Source organism: Drosophila kikkawai, chromosome 2L, assembly GCF_030179895.1.
Source record: "Drosophila kikkawai strain 14028-0561.14 chromosome 2L, DkikHiC1v2, whole genome shotgun sequence".
NCBI lineage: Eukaryota > Metazoa > Arthropoda > Insecta > Diptera > Drosophilidae > Drosophila > Drosophila kikkawai.
This window is the reverse complement of record NC_091728.1, coordinates 22,507,356-22,521,312: the sequence shown is the minus strand read 5'-3', so window position 1 is coordinate 22,521,312 and position 13,957 is coordinate 22,507,356. Positions and strand designations below refer to the sequence as shown.

The following is a 13,957-nucleotide window of genomic DNA, read 5'->3' as shown; positions in this document are numbered from 1 at the left end:
TTGGCTTTTCTACTCGCATCCCAAGTATCTTTTACCTGAGTGGATCCCACCTTTCTGCTTTTTTGCCTTTTGCTACGTGTACAAAACAGCAGCAGCGAACGAAAAGAATCAAGAGCCGAGAATAGAGAATAGAAAGAAGCAAGAAGAATCAAGGGAATGAGGCGGCGAGAGATAGTCGGACATGTGGCAATGGCTGCTGTGCCTAGAAGATACTCTCTTCTACCTCTACCTACCTCTTTCTTCCATCTCCCTTTTTATTACGTAATATTTTTTCTTATATTTTGAGCGCCCCAAACGAACCTATCTGAGCAATTTGTTTTGTTCTTATGCCTGTTTCTCTGTGTGTATATTTTTCGGTTTGTGAGTCAAACAAGTTTTTGGTCCCCTTCCTTCCTTTCTCTATTTTATTTTGTTTATTTTGTTGTTGTTGTTCGTGTAGTGCAAAAGTCAAATGTTTTAATTGCTTCATTAGGCACAGTCACCGCCGAAATGCTTTTTCCAAAGCCGAGACTAGACCAACACATGTTGTGCTCACTGCTGCTGCTGCTGCTGCTGGTGCATTAAACCCGCATCAATGTCAGACAACAGCAGCGGGCAAACCTAGCATTTAATAGTTTTTGCGGTAATTACCAACACAAATTGTCGAATCGACGCGGTTCAAAACCAGACGCGTTGTTTTGTGTTGCTTCTGACATTGACAATGAACCTAAAAGCCAAGAAGTGAGGCAGCACCAGCACTAACCAGGCCCCAAAAACCTGACAAACGGCCCGAAATAAATTATAGTTTCAGCTGCAAGCTTGAATTACGCACTTTTTCTGTGGGTCTTTTTTTTATTAACTCTTTTTATTTGTCCATTATTTTGGCTGAGTACTTTGCACTCTGGCGAACCAGCTCTAGCTCACAGATACGTTTTGTTTATTTCTAGCTGAGTAATCTCGTAACATTCGCAGCAATAGAGAGAGGCAGCATTGTTGTTTGAACTTTTTCTAGGGCGTAGTTTTTGATTTTTTGTATTTGCTTTTCTGTGGTCTCTCACCTTGAGGTGCGTTTTACATGTTTCAGGTGCAAATCTTTCAAGTTCTCTCAGCGAATACATTTGTTAAGATGAGTTGTTAGGGGTTTTTTATGTTAATTTAATGATTATTTGTATGTTTTAGAATTTAAATTTTTAAGAGAATTCCTTAAACACTTTAAATATATTTATTAAAAATATTTGGCATTATACTAGGTATTTTTAACTATTTTGAGAGATTTTAAATTTGGATGTAGGTATTGTTTGAGTTGATGTTTAATGTTATATATAAATTAAATTCCAGAAAGGAATGCTTACTAATTAAGCCCAAAAATGAATATCGGAATGAATAAATAAAATTCCGCTAATGTATAAATGAAATTCCAATATAGATTACCTAGAATGAATTCCTTTGCATTTCTTATTAGAATTCATAATTGGCGTTCATCTTTAGAGTTCATTTTTGGAATTTATTTGAAGAATGCTTATATCTTATATTTTGTGTGTTCATTTTTTAAATTAAATTTAACAATTTCGGTTTTCTAATCATTTAAGTTGTTCGTTAGTTAGATTAACTTAAGGTATTAATTTAATTTTAATTATTTATTCAATATTTGAGTTATCGTCTTCTATTTAAGGATTCATTTTTGGTGTTCATTTCAGGAATTCACTTTCGATATTGATTAAATAAAAACATATTTAAGTCGCCCTCCCCCTCTTAGAAAATCCTTGATCCGTCGATCAGCATTTGGAAATGATTTTAGTTTTAATAATGGCCCACATCTGGGCGACGCTCTCGTCCGAGATGATTCCCCTGACCCACGGAACACCCGGCGTCAACTTGGATCACTTTATTAAATTGAATTTCGTGTTTCGCTTTTTAACACGAGATGGCAAGCGAGGCAGCTAGAAACAACAACAATAATAATGATCTATATCACATTTTATACACACAACGAGGTGTGTGTTTGTATATTGTCTGTGTAGACAATTTTTTGTAGTGCTTTTGACTCGTTTCAATGTCATGTTACATTTATATATTTGTTGCTCTTGTTAATGCTGCTTTTTTTGTATTTTTTTATTTTTATTATTATTGTTTTTGTTGAACGAACAACAGGCACACGAGAATTCTGCGCTCGATTTTCATAGTTTTTGCTGCCTGTGTTGTGTTGTGTCTGTTTGTTCTTTTTGGCATTGAGGCTCTCTTTATTTTCCGAGAGGGGAGCAAAGCCAAAAAAGTAGATTAGATAGAGGCAGCATCGAGCACAACAGAGCGTCCTACGAAACCTGTAATTGCCACAGATACATTTACTTTATTTTCCGACTTTTTCTCATTTGTTTTGTGTGTCTAGTCTATTTTTGAAAATCTTGTTAACAAACTTTGAAGCACAAATAAATACTGATAAACGTTCTGAGGCAATGGGAAATGTTTATTTGAGGCTATTTAGGGTAGTATTTAGAGTTATCTAATAATTGCAACTTTTCTTGTTGTATTTTAAATTATTTTATACAAGTTTTTTGAGGGAAATCCCAAAATGTATTCAATTTGTAGCTTATTGTTATTAAAAGTGCTTATCCCACGACATCTAAAATCTATATACGTGGCTCTATAGCCGAATACAGAATGCAAGTCAATTATTTTCTATTCCCAATAATTACCATACCATTGTACTTTCGTACTTGATAATTATTCAAATGTTTAGTCATTGCTTGTGGCGTGTTTTTGTTATTTTTACGCTCTATCACCGTGTGGGGGATCTGGTGGCGAAGGACGGGGGTTACTCGGGTTACTCATCCATCCATCTATGTGTGTACACATATACATATATCCCAACAAGAGACGGCTGCCAGGAACAGAACCCGATCCAGAAACAGAAACAGAACTCTATAACCATAACCACTCTCTCTCGCACACAGTTGTTCGCCATTATTGTTATTATTGTTAGTATATATTTTTACTCGTTGTTTATTTTTGTTTTTGCTTGCGATAAGGTCCGGTTGGGGTGTATAATTTATTTCACTGACTTTGAATTTTATCTGAAAATTGCCTATTATATTTATAATGAAGCACATGGCTGACCATATTTTCCAGTGAATCATTTATGGGAAAAACTCTATATTAGACTAGAAAAGCTTTTTTTCTAAAAAAGTAGTAACACTTTATTTTTAGAAAATTATAAACTAATAAGAAAATTTATGGAATGATTAAATTACGGTTGTATTACTTTCAATTATACATTAAAAATAAATAATTGTTTCCAGGAAATAATTTTTCGGAGAATTTTATTCCACCTTATCTTTTAATATTTCCTGTGCATATATTTTTTTTCTTAATTAAATTCCTAGGAAATTAAATATCAAAATGCTCTCAGTTAAATAATCTCAGTAAAAAACCCAAAACACAATACATCTTTTAAACTCTTAAGATATTTTCTTAGTTTCTAGTTACTTTTATAAAAACTATTAATTTTATTATAGTTTTCTATTAAACAATGTTTTCTTTGAATGCCTTAACAGCGTTTTATAGCCCCTTTTCATATCGCATATCGCCAAGCGTGTATATATTCATATTTACAGTACGTTCAGGAACGCCAAGCCATACAAATATAGGCGGAATCGGGGGGAGCCGGGACTGTGGACTGGGGACTTGGGGACTGGGAATGGGGGTCATATTATTGGCGGTTCAGTCGAGTTGTGCAATTATTTTTCATATGGCCAAACATATTCCGTGCTGCTCCGTGTTATAGCTATTGTTTTGCATTTTTTTTTATGCCTGGCAATGCACATTTCATTGTTGTGTTTTTGTGCAGTGTCGTAATGCCAAAAAACAATAACAAAATGCCAAAAAAAAAAGGGGAAAAAAACGAAATAAATGCCATGCAATAGGAGGAGTATAGAGATATCACATACTACTAAGTAAGGGAACTGAACGAGCAACTGAGGAGGACGTCGTGTCTGTCGACGATGCGATAACTCAGCTTTTGTATGGGAAATTAGAAAATTCCCAAATAATTTCACACATGAGCTGAGCCCTCTTAGCCCTGCCCCTCCCGAGCTGGAGAAGATGTATCTCTGAGGGGAGTGATGTGGTGGTGTGAAGAGCGGCAACGCTGCTCGGGCACACGGTGACAAAAGGTGCTAAAGAACCGGACAGACAGACAGACAGACACACAAAAGATTATCATCAAGGGGCGATTGTGTGGATGTGTTCGTGAGCCGGAGAAGAAACCGAAGAAAGACAAAGAAGGGGCTCAGAGCAAGAAATCGATTATTATTCAAAAAAGAAAAAAACAGCTCGAAAGAATATGGTTATAATAATGCCAAGAATCGTTCGGAGAAGGAAGAACTGAACTCGAAACAAGTGGAAATCTTGTGATTTACAGAAGGAGAATCAAGTATCTAAGATTTGAGGGTCTTCTGAACAGGAATGTGTCTTTCTTTCTTTGTTGTTTGAGATTATTATTTTGTTTATTAATATTATAGAAAATGTAGGGACTTTCTTGTATTATCGATATAATTGATAAGAAAAGTAAGCTACTGAAATTAGACAGGTATTATTTTATTCTAATGGAATGTCTTAAATCCTGCAAAAGTAAGTTTTTATTGGTAAATAAACTAAAATTCTTACAGGTTTAAGGAGTCTTTATACAATATAGAAAAAAAGTCAGATGATAAAGAAATTAACACATGAATATAAAATGTATGTATGAATAAATATATATATACATTGAAATGTTTTAATAAAATTTGTAAAAGTATTCAAAATATTTAAAAAATATAAATATTGCAAAATATTATAAAAAAAATTAATATTTGCTAAATAAATGTATTTTCAGAAATACTGAAGTTGATTATTTATTTAAAAATAAAAAAAACTGTAACAGTTAAATACATATATTGTGTATTTTAAATATTTTCGTTCAAAAAATATGATACAAATGGCTTATAATATATTTGTGAGCTTAAATGTAAAAAAAAAAAAAACTATATAAAAGAATGATGACTCTTTAAATAAATAATAAATCATCCAACTCAATATCTGCCTGTATTAAATATTTAAAAAGTAATCCAAGGCATCATCTGTGTTTATAGTAATGTACGCTGAGGATAGTATCTGAAATATGATTAATAATAGATTATTTACAAAGTATAGTATGAAAGCCTCATCTGCGGTTACCCCGGCTATAATGGAGTATATAAAGAAAGCAGAGAAGGATGATGATGGTTCTGGGGTAGAGTTTGCTTTACTTTTTTAGTGTTCTGTTACCTGTTTTTTTGGATATTCTGTAGTTGTAGTTTCTGTTGCCGTAGCCGTTTCGGTTTCTGTTTATTGATAACCAGTTGGGACTTTAGAACTGGACGTGAACGTGGACCTGGACCTGGGATTACGATTATGGTGATGATGATGATGGGGCTCGGGTGACGTTGTTAACCGGTTTTCCTTTTTTTATTTTCTACCGAAAGACCCATTATAAAGTCCCGAGAAGAGATCAGGTGCATACATAATAATAATAACGCTCAGCCTGAAGCTGCAACAAACTGAAAATTAAGCGACATTGTTGCAGCAATTTTCAACGTATGGCTTCGACTTGGAGATACAAAAAAAAAAGATTAAAACTATAAAAAAAATAATAATAAAGGAAGGCAGAACAGAACAGATACACAGATACAGGCAGAGAGCTGCAAAGATACAGATACACAGCATTCATACTAAAGAAACTATGGCTACAAAGCGACATACACACACGGGCGAAACGTAAAGCGAAAAAATTTGTGCTGAACGTGCTGCTGAGCTGAGCGAGTGAAAAGCGGCAACGTCGCTTTTTCGTTTGCAATTTCGCATCTAACAGATACAATAATATACCAAAGCAGAGGCAGAGATAGCGGCAGAGTCAGCAGCAGCGGCGGCGGCAGAGAGCCAGCTGTAGACGCTCGTCGCTGTGCTTGTTTTTCTTGTTTTTTTTTTTTTTTTTTTTTTCTATACGCACACATCTTGCCTTTTGGTTGTTTTCAATTAGAGTCGAAAAAAGAAACGTGAAAAAGAGAGAACGAAGAAAAAATACAAGCAGTCGCTTGTGGTTGTTGTTGTAGCTTGCAAATATACCGCACGTTGTGTAAACATCAGCCGCTGTCGCCGTCGACGTTGGCTTCAGCGTCGCTGCTGCCATTATGTGTGTGTGTGTTTGTGAGCAGCTTTTGTGGTCGCTGCTTTTGTAGGTTTTCTTCTTCTTCTTACTTGCCGTCGCCGTCGCCGTCGCCGTCTTGTGCTTCTTCTTCTTTTACAGCAACTGCTTTATTTTTATGCTGGCATTTTTTTTGCGGCTCTTGAAATTCGCTCACTCGCTCGCTCTGCTGTGGCGCTCTACCTCTCTCGCTCCCTCTCCCTCTGTGGCTCTCGCTCTGTAGCGCTGCTCTCTTTGTCGTTTAATTGCAAATGAGTCATGCACACTCATACAACACCACACACGCAACTGCTTGAAACGCCACACACACACATGTATAATTCAAAGTCCATGCTTGGTCAGCAAAAAAATAAAGAGAAAAAGAACAAAATAAAAAAAAAAAAAAAAAAAACAGGAAAAAGAAGAAAGGAAGCTATGTTCAGGAAGCCGAAGTTCTTTTATACTCTTTTATGTTTCATAAAGGTTTTAGAAAATATTTAATTTAAATAAAATCTTACTATTCAAGTAAAAGGTAGTTATACAAAATAATAAAATAAAGTTTGTATTTTTGGCTTGTTTTTAATAATTTAAATAGCGAAGCAGGCAGGAAACAAGTGCTTAAAGACCAGCCCCGCAATGGAAACCCCACGACCGCTGTATTCTGATAAATAAATAAATAGGCTCAGTCAACATCTTGAGATACATCTCATCCTGTATCATTCCCCCCCTCTTTGGGGAGTTTCCGCCTTTGGGAACAAAAGATTCGTACTCGTGTTCCCCTCCTGCGGCTGGTACAAAATCCAAATAAAAATCTGGGGAGCATAAAGAAATCGCACTACAGAGAGAAGCCTCAAGATCAAAGCGTTTTGAGGCAATTGCCCAAATTTGCTATTTGTCAAGTCGAGAGCCCTCGTCTTAAATTGGGAATTTACTTTGGTTTAAAAGGGAATTTGTTGTATAGTTTTTTTTTTTGTTGGAGGGAATTAATGGGGATTGAAAATAAATTGACAAAGTTTTATTTTCCTTTTTGTGAAAGAGAAGTTGATATTGCATTAAGCATTCAATTAATTAAGGGAAATAATTATAAAGGAATTGAGCGTAGAGTGGAAACCCAAGAAATCCACTTTCTAAATTTCAAATAATATTAAAATATAAATTCCCTTTGATTGAATTTGAAATATAAGTTTAGGTAAATATAATTTCTAATTTATTTGCCAAAACCCAATTTCCCCAATTTATGAATTGCATAAAACAAAACTTTTCAAACCAAATATAACAGGCAGTCGTATGGGTTTGGCAATTCCAATTTCAAATATTACATATTTAATAGGCGTGGTGCTTTCGTTTGCCTTTCTTTTTTTATTATCCTATCTCTCTTTATTATACTTTTTCCATAAATTGTATATGTTTCGCTTTACGCAATTTGCATGTTTCATTTCATTTCGCTGTTCTCGATGGCTTTTGTTTTTATATATATTTTTTCTTTTCCAATTAGCAAAGCAATTAAAAATAATGATTAAAAATGTATTTTACATCAAAAGAGCGATTCCCGCAGACGACGAAACAGCTGACAAGTGAAAAATGCAATACAAAGGGGAGAAAAGATTATTAAATTGTTACGTGAATTTTTGAATGGAAAGTATATTCTATATAAACACTGGTTGTGTGTGTTAATTGTTATTTACTTAAAACCGAGAACATTTATTTATTCGCACAATAAAATAAGATACATAAAGCGAGAATTGAATTAACGACAAAAACAACATCCACTCATACGCCCCGTGCACCAATAATGATGATGATAAATAAACCGAAACTCACCCACAATTTGGATTCTGATGGGGGGCACACACTCGAGGTGGTTTTTTCGCCATTGCAATTGCAATAATTGACAATAATTTCAGTAATTATTCCGTAAATTACTTTGATTTTTCTCCCCTTACGCCCATTCACCCATCATATACACTTTTATCTCAAAATGACAATGGCTGGCAGATTCTCCTCCCTTTAGGCCAACTTCCGCCGCGATATAAATCGGTTTGGCTAATTATTTATAGACAGCAACAGTACCCCATGAGCTATAACAATAATAATAATAATAAAAATCCCTCAATTATCGAATTTATTTATCGGTGACAACAAGCACTCGCCCAGCCAAAAATTTCCCTCTATCTTATTAATTTCAGAGTCGCGTCACGTGCTCTTACTTGAGGCACTCCCACTTAGGTTCTTGAATAAAAATATTAGGAACATAAAATAAATAAAATATTGGAATATAATAGAATGATATATAAAATCTAAATAGAAGAGAGTTTAGGTAGGGGAAAATTATTATAAAGGTCTCTAGAAACCCTTTACCTTTATGGAGTTTATTTAGTCTTGTTAGAAAGTTCTCGGTAGAAGTATTCCAACTGTAGTTCTTCTAGCGCTCCCCTGCTAATTGTTTTTGATTAGTTTTGTGAGAGGGCGTTGCGACCCGCATGACTGACTTGGCTTGGTTCGGTTCGGTTCGGTTTCCTTCCTTCGGTTCTTTGGCCAATGAGAGGGCCGTCTTTCATTGCATTTCAAGCGAATTGAGGCGGCGTGAGGTCATTGCTCTCCCTCTGTGGCGGTGGGCTCTCGGTTAGATAGATAACTCCATCTGCAGTCAAAAAACACAAAAGAAAAAAAAAAGCACACGTCACGCGACTGACACCAGCTCAACCTGCAAAATGCCAAAATATTTTGCACTTGTTAGGCAATCCGTGCCAGACATTTGAGAGTGAGGGGATTGGAAATGGAAATGGACTTGGCTGTGGCTGTGAATGTGAAGATTGCGACTGCCAGACAAGTCCGAGTCTGTCCGCTCTCGATGGGCGTTTCAAAATGAATTTGCCAGTTTTATATTGCTCGGTATTACTAGCGATATAATTATTTATTTTGTTTGATTTTTTTTAGTGTAACTATTTGAAATATTTATTACGAGGGTAAATCTCTCATGGTTTGAAAAACTTTGATAATAGTTTTTTAAAAATTTCTGAAATATAAATTAATAAATAAATAAAAAGAAAAATATCGATAACTTATTAATCATATTTCTGTATTTCTATTTTAAGAACTATAGCTTTATTAAGATAAATGTATCAAAATGTATTTGCTTCATCCTATGTATACCACTCAAGCATTAATTATTAAGGACTTTCTTTCTAAATAGGAACAATCGATTGCACTCATGTTTTTTCATCTCTAAAAAGGTGAAATCGAATAATATCGAAAATAAATTATATATTTGCGAAATTTTTCGATTTCCATAAAATATATATTTTCGATTTTCATAAATTACCTTTTTTTTTAAGCCTTTCGGGTATTTATGAAATATCATTAATGTTTTCATTTTCTCTCTGAATTCCCCTTGTGCGTCAATAATTACACGCTTCCAACTCAAAAAGGATTCCTTTTTCTTTTACCATACCTTTTACCAATTTAGAGGTTCTTCGAAATGACTCTGTTCTGCCTTTCTTGGTAAATATCTTTTAGTTTCTTTTTTTTTTTTTTTGTTTTTACCCTCCGACCAAAGTTCAATTGCATTTTCATTGCGCTGGCTAAAGAACACACATGTGTGTCTCATTGAAGCGGCTTTCGCTTTCATGCTCAGCCCTCTAAATATATATCCATCCGCCAGTTTGTCGTTATATATTTATATATATACATATATCGTACGTCTAGGGTCTAGAACAAAGGAAAAGCCAAGCCACTGGCAAAGATAATAATGGCAGAAATTGTCCAGCGAAAGGCGAGAAAAGAGATACACAAACCATATGAATATGAATGCGAAATTGAGGCTCTGCGGCTTCCTGCAGTGTGTAAACTTTGGCGTGCTGCGACGACAAAGACAAAGCTCTTTCTGCATTCTACATTCAACATTCAACATTCTGTTTTCTATTTTTTATTTTTTTGTTGTACATTTTTCCTCGCGCTTTTAGCGGTCTTTGGACCTTGAGCCTCTCCGTCTGGTTGGCACAGGGCTTTGTTGTGCAAATGCTAAAAGAGGGAACAACAATTCCAAACTTGTTCTGCCCAGGATGCAGTCATAGAACCCTTTTATGCCCCTGCCCCTGATTATTATGCAGCGCCATACAACAAATAACTTTGACATTCAAAATATGCCCAAGCGGAAATCCGCGCAGGGGGAAATTATGAGCAGGAGAAAAATGTAGTAGTAACTGTAGAGGGGAAGAAGCGGGAAATGGGAACAACCAGACAGGCAGCTGTGCATTATACTCGAATGCAAATATGCCAGCACAGGCGAAATACTTATTTTCCTCTTCTGTTTTTTTATTTTTGTATTTTTCTGGAACTGAATTCAATGAATGAAACGGTTTGTTTGCTGCGCCCTGAAGATACACATACTTTCAACCCCTTTTCTGGGCCTTCACCGTTTGATTTATGTTAAGTTATGCAGATCCCATTTCGTAGCATTAAATTTCACATTTGATTTTTTGGTTAATTGCCGGCAACTACAGCCAGGCCCTGCCTGACTTTAGCTTCTTCTTGCAGTGCAACAGATGTGTATCTAGAATCTGAGATAGACGAGTCGAAAACAGCGGAAAAACTGACCCCAAAAACTGCAGTCAAATGTCAGTTTTATCTGTGGTAGGTGAAATACGTAAAAGCTATGCAAAAATACATGCGAAAAGTATCTAGAGCTGGTGAAGGAACTTTAAGATACTCTTTGAAAGGAAAAAAATATTATAGATATTTAAACAAACTTAAAGATACTTTTTAAAAGCAAAAAGATATAGATATTTAAATGAACTTTAAGATACTTTTAAAATATTTTGGAAATTTTTTGTTAGATAGGTGTTTTAAAACCATTTGTGATTTTTTCTTTTGGTAAAGTAAAGACAAAAATCTTTAAAGTATCTTAATGCATCAAGTAAATACTATAAAATATAAATATTTTTTTTAAATAATCACAATATTAACAATAATAACATTTTTAATTAACAACATTCTACTTCCATTTCTTCACACTTCCTTAATAACTAAAGACCATCTGGCATCTGTGTCTATATAGTTGCCGGATCTACCCCGATAGCCATAGGGACTAAGGGCACTCTATATAATGGCTTCTGCTAAACCCGTTACACGTCATTTCACTCAACTTCAAGCGACTGTGACGGGACTGAGAACGACCGATTTAGACACCCGGAAATTGTCGTCTTCGCTTTAGCTTCAGTCAGTCCGCCAAAGCCCCCCTAGATACCTCAACCAATATAGCCACTATATCTATATATATACCTATGTGTGTGCTGGTGATTTGTTTGCTTGCTTTTTTGCATATTTTACGCCATGCACATTGAAATACAATTTTCATATTTGTATCTATTTTACGGCTGTCTAGACACCGAGACCCGCAATAAACACCCACTGCTCTGCTCTTTTTGCAACCTCAACCCTCTATCGTATATCACCTCTCTATAACTCGAATTGCCCAATATATATATGTGTATATTTGAATTAATTTCTACATAGATACAATCGTGAAATTGCTTTTAAATTGCCAGCTATTTCGTGATTAATGTTCGACAAACCGTTCAAAATAAAAATTGTATAATTTGACAAATAGTTGTCAAGATGATTGAATTTTTCTAAATTATTTTTATGCCACTTGTCTGTCAGAGGCGAGTTAATTCTGCGCTGAATTTTGATGAGTTCTGATGTTCGAAACGCGTCGCAATTATCGGTTATCGAATGGATCAATGGATGTGCCATATTTGGTTGTCAAAAAACGCTAAAGATGTGACGAAAGTATCGTCGAAGCCATATAAGACAGTTTGTAATGGTTTATGGCAAAAGCATTGGTTTAATAGGGGGATAATTAATAAGCCGGGATTCAAGGTTGTTATGTAATTTTAAAAAGAAATATTGTTCATGAAAGTAATATTATTATTTATTATTTTTGTATTTTTTTAAAGCGGAATTGGTTCTTGGAAATTGTTGAAAATATTCTTTTAATGTTTAATATTAAATACAAAATAAGTATTCAATGAAAATATGTCATCAGCACAACAATTACTATAAATAAGCATAAATATCCCACTATAAATATTATATTAATTGAAGAAACTATATCAATTAATTAAATCTCTACCAGTTTAAATACACTCACGTGCTCATGTCTCGATATTAACTTGCAATTTAAATTCAATTAAAGCTTTTTAATTGCCATTATTATTATTTTCATTAATTAATGTTCATCCACAAAGTATTTTGCAAAGCAGTAAACTCGTTGCGCCTTTTTCCTTGTCCGGAAAAATGTCGCAGATTTATGGTTATGAGACTGAGGCTTATTTATGTATCTGCATACAAATATATTATTTAAATTTTCGGCTTGCGGGATTTTTCGTTTTAATCCGAGTGGCACTTAATCGTTTGGTATAATCAGCGAAAACCATAATGCTGCCACGACACAGGCACATCCATCAATGGTTAAAGATGCGGGCGGCTGGCAGAAGTGTATCCATCAGATACGGGGATTCAAAGTACACGGAGAGAAAGGAAATTAGGAGTAAGAAGAACATGTTGGGAAGTATTTAAACTGTCTTAGATTTTTCTTCCAGTATCTAGCGCAGCTGTGTGTTCGTATAGATCTAAGATCTTGAAGTCGTCTGAATTCTCACACTCGCCCCCAAGCTCCGGTTAAAGTTTCTCCTTCAAAATACCTACAAAAAAATGTACAAAAAATGGCGAAGAATTCACCCACACAGCAAGAAAAGAACGAAGAACACCCACTTCAGCTACATCTACGGCTCCAGCTCTTGAAGTGCAGTGAAACTCGTTTGGATGTTGCACTAGTTGCAACTAGTTTTCATTATTATTATTGCTATTTGCTGTTGTAGCCGCGCGCAGCTGGCGTATCTTTGTATCTGTATCTCGGGGCTCTGAAGAATGAGCTCAGCTTTGAGTTTGCAGTCTTTGGGTTCGTGAACTGTCAACGTTTTCTGCTTCTTTTGCGATTTCTGCTGCTGCGTTTTTGTTTTTTGTTTCCCAGCTTCAACTCTTGAGATACTCGGCTCTTTGGAGATCTTTTGCCCGTGTTTTCCTCGTTTTTCTTCTGCTCTTTAAGTGCAGCTGTCAGTCAGTCAAAGTGGCTGTGCAACTGCCTCTAAATGTCTCCACATTGTCGTCGTGGTTTCTGCTTGTTGTTGTTGTGGTGGTGGTGGTGGTTGTGCTGCAAATGAGGTCGCTTAATTGTTTTTAGAGCTCTCTCTGTCTTACCACCATGGCGTATACTTAATGGCTGGGCATATAACACATGATATATCCCTTATCCCTGATGGTTTATTAGTTCATCCTGCCTGCCTGTTGTTGTGCCTCTTGTGTAACATGATATTTTTTGCAAATGTGGCCAACCTTGCCCTTTTTTTCTCTCTTTGCTGCTTTCTTGCGGTTTGCCTTTGCTTGAAAGGCTTGCCCTTTACTCGTCGTATTTATATAGTATTTGTGCGATATATATATAGCCTCGTATCGCGTATCTTTACATAATATATGAACCGAGGAGACAATGCTTAGCCATTCAGAAGAAGCAGAAGCAGCAGCAGCCGGCAGACAACACAGAAAAATAGGGAGGTTCAGTCTAGGGTCTCCTTCAAGTATTTTTGTCAAATGTTGCGTGAAGATAGCACCGGCAATCCTTCGCGGCTGCCATAATTCAAGACCTGAACAAAAACGCTTTTGTTATTTGTAGATATCTTCTTTTTCTTATTTTGTCACAAAAGGCAACTTGAATAAAAGCTAATT

The 13,957-nt window shown here is 35.4% G+C and overlaps 1 protein-coding gene across 5 annotated transcripts in view; it reads left to right on the top strand.

The window, feature by feature from the left end:
- Window positions 1-13,957, top strand: part of spen (split ends) — a 77,970-nt gene that overhangs the window by 6,395 nt on the left and 57,618 nt on the right. The gene's annotated exons all lie outside the window — the stretch shown is intronic.